Source organism: Artemia sp. Qi Xiang Cuo, unplaced genomic scaffold (assembly GCF_049724085.1).
Source record: "Artemia sp. Qi Xiang Cuo unplaced genomic scaffold, ASM4972408v1 HiC_scaffold_3085, whole genome shotgun sequence".
In the NCBI taxonomy this organism is placed as follows: domain Eukaryota; kingdom Metazoa; phylum Arthropoda; class Branchiopoda; order Anostraca; family Artemiidae; genus Artemia; species Artemia sp. Qi Xiang Cuo.
The window spans coordinates 93,776-101,334 of record NW_028300480.1 but is presented as its reverse complement, the minus strand read 5'-3'; the positions used below and the strand labels follow the sequence as shown (position 1 = coordinate 101,334).

The 7,559-nt window shown below is 35.8% G+C and overlaps 1 pseudogene; it reads left to right on the top strand.

The window, feature by feature from the left end:
• The first annotated feature begins 6,335 nt into the window (after positions 1–6,335).
• LOC148938603 (uncharacterized) lies at positions 6,336–7,331 on the top strand (annotated as a pseudogene).
• Positions 7,332–7,559: the final 228 nt, after the last annotated feature.

Sequence of the window (7,559 nt, the reverse complement as noted above, 5' to 3'; positions counted from 1 at the left end):
TTAACTAAATACTTGTCATATTGGGACTTGTTCATTGTCTCGGGTATTTTACCATTTCTCATTTAGAATGTGTTAACTCCAAAATTGACTACCCCACCCCCTCTCCAACCATTCCCTGCCCCCGCCGACATGGGGGACCGAAGGGACCGTTAGATACTATTTTAAATTTACGATACTTTTCAAACGTTACTTGTGTATTATACAGACCACATCGGAGAGGTAAAGCTAGGTCAAGTCATAATGTCATTCTATCGTTACTTTATCAATTAAGCTATTGAATACCTTTTACCAATGTCTCTTGTAGGCGTCAAATCTATTAAGTATCTGAGCATATTCTTTGTATTGTTGATGCAAGCATCCCATTCCTCATTCTTTAATTACCCGTGAGGCATTCTTAACCAACGCAATACCTTTATGCAAATACCTTTTCGCAAAAAAATCGCAAATAGAGTTATTTTTACGTCACAATTTTCAACTTAAAACCATTCTAATTATAGCATCTCATTCCTCATACTTTAATTACCCGTTATGCTTTCTTAACCAACGCAATACCTTTATGCAAATACCTTTTCGCAAAAAATTCGCAAATATAGTTATTTTTACGTCACAATTTTCAACTTAAAACCATTCTAATTATAGCATCCCATTCCTCCTACTTTAATTACCCGTTACGCTTTCTTAACCATCGGAAATTTAATTTGGTTATTGAACTTAGAAGTAATTACCCTTTTCAAAAACATTAGTCGTTCTATTAATGAACCCTTGAAACGAAACCAGTCAGATTGCATCACACAATCTCGCTCCTAGTTCCAAAACGTGTTAGTCTGGTAATCAACCATGGAAAGCTGCCAGGGAACGTAAGGTCCGCAATATGGTACCTCTTACCCTACTTACCTTAGAGTTCCCTGATATAATGTATCTAATAAAGGGGTTTTCAACAAGATTGCTTGCTATTTTGGGGATGTTTCCCCTTTTCAGGTAAATTTTGTCAGGTTTGTGGTTTTGGGTGGGAAACAATAGACTGAAATAATTTCTTATATTTAGAATCAGCATAAAAAGCCAATGCTGCCGGTGTAGCAATTGTCATGAGAATTCCATTTTTAGTTTTGGTGAATATTGGCCCAAGCTAGTTTTTAATTCCATTTTTTTTTTATCACAAACTATTGAATAAGATTCTGCTATAACGAAATTTTTTTTGAGCCATTTCATTTTGTTCAGCTGAAAAGGACAATAAAAAGAAAGAGGGTCAATTTGACAGCTGGTTAGTAAGTTTAAATTTTGTTTTTCTTTCGCTATTCTATTTTTTTAAATGTCTGACTATATAAGGGATTTAAGTTCCTGGGGAGAATTGTCCTGTTATGAAAGAGATGCATTTTCCATGGTCGTTATAAAATCAAAACGTGGTATCTATGCAGGCAGGATGATTTTTGAGTACCTCTACTTCTTCTGTAAACTATAAGGCGTAGGAAATTGCATAAAGAGAAGTCTATATCTGTTATTCTCTATGGAAGCAATAAATCTTTCTGTAATTTTGGTTTGAGTTTGATTTTCTTTTAAGTTTAAATGCAAAATAATTAAATACTTTATTGATTAAATAAATTGATTTATTTGCCAGGAATTCTTGTCGTTTAAAATTGACTGTATTTTGTTTCATTTTGCATGCAATTTAATTGCTCTTTTTATTTGAGAGTTCTTGCAAAAATTATTTAAAAATAAACTTACTCCTCCAAAAAAAATTCTGATATATATTTCCTGTCACCCAACCACCGCTGCTATTTTGGCGTCTGCCCCCCCCCCCCCTCCTGGATAATTTTCTGCCGGCACCTTTGGTCACTATACGGGGAATAGATTTTAGCTAAAGCTCGTCGTGAATATTTTTCACAGTTTGGTACAATTTTCGCATTTCCAATCTTCAAATTTTCTTTAATATCTCTCAGAACCTGGAATCGCAAAACGGGAGTATAAAACAAATACATATCCCTTACCATTGTAAACTCAATACGGTGTGGATATAACTAGCATTGGGCCCACTTCTTTAAATCTTTTATTATTTTTCTTTGGAGTAAAATAAAATCAACATGGTTTGAAGGTCAAAAGAGTAAATAAAAAAAAATCGTTAGGAAATTGATCTCTGAAATTTTCTCTTTATTTATAAGTATCTTAGAAGTCTACAAAATCGCAACTAATTTTTTTTGAAGAGTAGGATGATAAGTCTGTAAACGAACAACAGAACTGTTGGAAGCCATGTAGGAAGCCATGTTGGAAGCCATGGAAGACTATTGGAAGCCAGGACGTTTCGAAAGGCTGAGGAGGATTTGTGGAATGTTTTCCGAAGGAACTGTCTAAGCCAAGTTTGAAGTAACCTTTTCATTGACGGTATATCATACAACAAGCTGAACGAAAAATGCGATTTGATCTTATTTTTTAGAACTAAAATGAAAGAAATGTCAAGATGGCTAGGCTATGTTTTACAGAGGAAGGATGACAGATTGCCATATGATGTGTACACAATTTTTATTTGGAAAGGGAGGGACCTTAAAAAGAATGTGAATCATACTCAAATACAGAAAGTATTGAGAAGATTAGCAAATATATTGAGATTTAAAGGAGAGTGTAAGGGTTCGAACTCCTTCCTTAATGCGCAGGTGCCTGAATTACATGCTTATTATATTTTTTTAATTTTCAATTTCATACACAAGCAGAAAAGGCGGGAAAACTATAGGTGTTTATTCAGGAAAAATTATCACGTTACGAGAGTCACCATATAAATACGAGGGTTTATGTCTTGTATTTTCACTGCTGCTGTGCTGAATCAGCTGAGTCATTAACGCATCAGTCAAGAATCGCAGAATCATCAGATCTTGCATAAACGCGGTGTCGATTTTTTTTTTTAACTAGATTTTTTGCACATTAAAAATAGCGACTCACATTTCCAAGTTATTTTGTGCAATAGAACCATGATTTAGGTTTGTTACTTTGTTTAGTTTCTTTTAATTGTGTGTTACAACTACATTAAATAATTAGTTAAATTAATATAAAGAAAAAAAAGTAAAAAATGTAAAGAATGTCACTCATTCTCTGTAGGCAAACGTAAGTTATTCCTATTCACCCCAATGTAAAGAAAACGAAAAAAAAGTTTAATAATCTAACATAACAGTTTTATTTAAATTGTCTGGGTAGTAATAGATGTCGTTGGTTTTTTGGCTCGCAAACTTACATATGTTTTATTACGGTACCTGCTTTCCTGTTTTCCAACTCTAAAGTATTCAAAGAGAGAAAGGTGGCATTTGATGAACCGAAACTGGTGACTATTTAATATTTATTCTACTTCAAAAGGAGCGCCCTAGCTCCGCCTTCGAGTTCAACTGAGAGATAGACGCGTGCAATCGCCTCGATTGACCAAAGCAACACCAGTTGACGTTAGTATTCACTTTGATTCGGACCACATTAAATAATGAGTGGTAGTGAGATAGTGATTGGATTGTTGGACAATTTAGTCGATGAAGATTATGATCGTGAGAGGCGTGGAAGGCAACATAAAGCTCATTCGCGTCGCAGAACACACTCAAGTGGGAGTGATAGCGATCAAACAAATGGCTCTCGGAGCCCAGAGTTTCAAACTCGTGCTTGATATGGTTCTCGGAGCCCTGAGATTAGTCCTAGGAACGAAAAATCTTGCTCTCAGAGCCCCACAAAAATCCATGACACAAAGCGGAAGGCTTCTCCGGAAAAGCACAAAGGTAAAAGATTAAAAGAAAACACGTAAAGTGACGCTCTAATTAAAAAGATTTCTGAAGAACGTTCTGGTACCAAAGAGGGTCCCAAAATCCATAAGAAACTTGCCAAAAATGCAAATAGAATTTCCTCTGAGCCTTTGGAAATAGTGAAGCTAAAAGAGTTATTTGAGCGCCACCCTAGGCCTGCGAATACCGATAAAATTGTTCCTCACAAGGGGAATACTGAAATTTGGGCTATTCTCTCATCACAGGCTAAACAGAGGGATGATAAGGCACTTCAAGTGCAGCGGACAATTGTTCACTCGACATTTTGTGTTTTAGAGGCAGCAAATTCGATTCTTGAGCTAGAAAATGAGCATATGAAAGAAAAGGTTGTCAAAAACCTTACAGATGCAGTTCACATGCTTGGCCTCACCAATTACGATCTAAGTTTAAAAAGACATCATGTAATAAAATTCGAATTGAGCCCAGATCCCACTGTAACATCAGCTTTATGTGCTCCTGAAGTCAAAGTCACGGAGTTTCTTTTTGGCAAAGATGTTGCCGAAACAACGTCTAAAGCTAAATCCGTGGCGGATTTGAAAAAATCTTTTGGAAAAATAAAAAACGTGCAAGGGAGGGCCTACCGTTATCGCCGATGGCAGAACGAAGCCCCCCGTCCAAATTATGGCAGAAGGCAAGGCCAGGCATATAGCAAATAGCTGGTAGCCTATGTACTATTTAACATACCCCGCCCTTGATTCTTATGATTTTGTTGTTAATTTCAATAGGCAGTCACAACATTTGGCTGATAACTTTAAAGCTGGGAGAATTAGTAAGTACATCTCAAAATGGCAGTCAATAACCAGTGATTTGTATATTTTGAATATTGTAGCCTCAAGCTATAAGATTGAATTTGAGAAAACACCACTAAAAGCTTTGAAAAAAAAAAAAAACAAAAGTCTTACGTTTGAATAAATACAGGCTATAATAAAATAACTTGATATTTTATTTCATAAAAGTGTTATTGTTAAAGTACCCGACTTCAGAATAAAGGAAATACGTTGTAATTCTCCCGTTTTTACAGTCCCAAAGAAAGATGGGTCTACTCGGTTTATTCTTAATCTTAAAAATTTAAATGAAAACATTAAATATTACCATTTTAAAATGGAATTTGTTCATTCTGCGGTTCTTTTGATGACAAAAAATTGTTATATGGCCTCTATTGATCTATTCGATTTTTATTATTCATGCCCTGTTGACTTTTATGATCAAATGGGGCTTTGTTTTCAAGTTGACCTTTTTTATGCGTTCACTTCAATGCCAAAAGGCTTATCATCTGCTCCAAGGGTTCTTACGAAACTTATGAAACCTGTTATCTCTCTGCTTTGTAGAAAAGGGTATTTGTCAGTTGTGTATTTAGACGATTCTCTCCTTCTAGGAAGCTCATATTTAGAATGTCAAAATAATGTCTATGAAACAGCGAAATTACTGTCAGATCTGGGGTTTGTGATCCACACGGGAAAGTCAGTTCTCATTCCAAGCCAACAAATAGAATTTCTGGGCTTTTTGTTAGATTCGCGATCAATGCGTATTTTGCTGCCGGAAAGAAAAATTAAAAAAGTTATACATTTAGTTTCAAAAATTCTTACAACATTTCTTGTTTCTACATTTCCAGCAGTAGAATTAGGGCCTTTAAATTACCGGAAAGCGGAATCGTTGAAAACTCAAGTATTAAGGTAAGCGAAGGGTAATTTTGCGGGAAGGATAATTTTAACATTCGATGTAAATTCGGAACTACAATGGTGGTTGGATAATGCCAATCATGCTTCTAAAGCAATTGAGTCTAGATCAATCGAAAAATATTCGTGTAGTGATGCGTCGAAACTAGGTTGGGCACTCGTGGATGAATATTCCATGAAAACGGCCACAGGTGAATGGTTTTCAGAAGAGAAGAGATTTGATATCAATGTCTTAGAAACGAAGGCCGTTTATCTGGGATTAAAATGTTTTGCCCAGGATATTAAACGCATGCATGTTCGGCTGCGTTCTGACAATATAACCACAGTAGCTTATATAAATAAAATGGGAGGATCAAAATCTAAATTTTGTAAATATTTCGCAAATAAGGTCTGGCAGGTAGTATTGCAGGTCAAAGGGTGGATATTTACAGAATATGTACCTGGGGTTGCTAATATAATAATATGTGCCTGGGGTCGCGGATAAAGCATCACGAAAATTTGATAATGAAAAGGAATGGAAATTGGACTCTGAAATATTTATTATTTTGAATTTTTTGATATGTCGGTCAATAGATATTGATTTGTTTGCGACTAGATTACATTTTCAGATTAAACCATTTGTTTCTTGGAAACCAGATCCAGAATGTTTTTTCGTAGATGCATTTGCAATGAATTGGAAGCCTTATTTCTTTTATGCATTTCCCCCATTCAGTTTACTTCTGAGGACCCTTCAGAAGGTGGAAACAGATCAGGTCACTGGTATTTTGATCTTTCCAAATTGGACCACACAAGTATGGCATCCCTTACCATTAAAGCTTGTAATAGGAAGTCCAATATTTCTACCAAATGATATTTTTACTTTGTCTCTCCCACATAATCCGACCTTGCGCCATCCATTGTCCAAGATGTTACGCCTAGCGGCTTATGTCGTCTCCGGCAAGGGCTTCACCACGAAGCATATTCTCCCTCCACAGTCGATATTATCATGGATGGATGGCGGGATCCGACTAAGCGCCAGTACAAAGTTTACATTGAAAAATGGATTGACTTTTGTGGAAGAAACACAATCAGGGCCTTGGAGGCAACTCTACCGGAGACTTTGACCTTTCTTACGGAACTTTTTCACTCAGGTGTTGCATACAGTGCTATTAATACTGCGAGGAGTGCTTTATCGGCAATTTTACAAAGCCTTCAGTTAGGCAGTAATCACATCACTAAGAAGTTCATGCGAGGTGTCTTTAATAGAAGGCCTAGTCTACCCAAGATTTAAAGTATTTGGGATGTAAAATGTGTATTCGATCTCTTTAGACTGCCAGCTTGGGATATCGAAAATCTTCAATTAAAGACACTAACACAAAAATTAGCAGTTTTATTTATTTTATCAGCTTGTGAAAGAGTTCAGTTTTTGGCCAGTTTATCACTTAGTAATCTGGTACACAATGACGAAGGAAGTTTTGATTTTCAAATCAATGTGTTGTTAAAAACATCGAAACCGGGCAACCACAAATCAGAAGTTAAATTTCGGCCTTTTCAAGAGTCGTCCCTGTGTCTGGCGACGCACCTAACTAGGTATATTAGAATGACATCATATCCAAATAGAAACGACGCAATTTTTCTTACATATCGTAAGCCTTATACTGCTGCGTCCAAGTCATCTATTTCTAGATGGATAAAAGAAGTTTTATTCCTTGCAGGTATAGATATCAGTGTTTATGGTGCTCATAGCACAGGATCTGCCTCAACGTCCCACCTTAAAGCAAGAGGAATTGATATAGATCAAATCATAAAATATGTAGGCTGGAAAAATGCCAAAACGTTTGCAAGGTTTTATAATAAACCAATTGAAAGTGGTCAGCAGTTATCTGTCTTTTGAATTTATTCACTGTCATTTGTTATATTTGAAATATCTTACTATAAATGAAAATTTGTAAAACAGCCCCTTTTTATGAATAGGGCTATTATTGATCATTAATGTTGGTTTAGCTCATGCTGGACTTTAAAATCTCAGCTAAACTCCACGGCGGAGCTCAGGTGCTCATTTTGGTGTAGAATTGATAAATTTAACGAAAACTTACCAAGTTCTAATTTCGATTTTATTTAT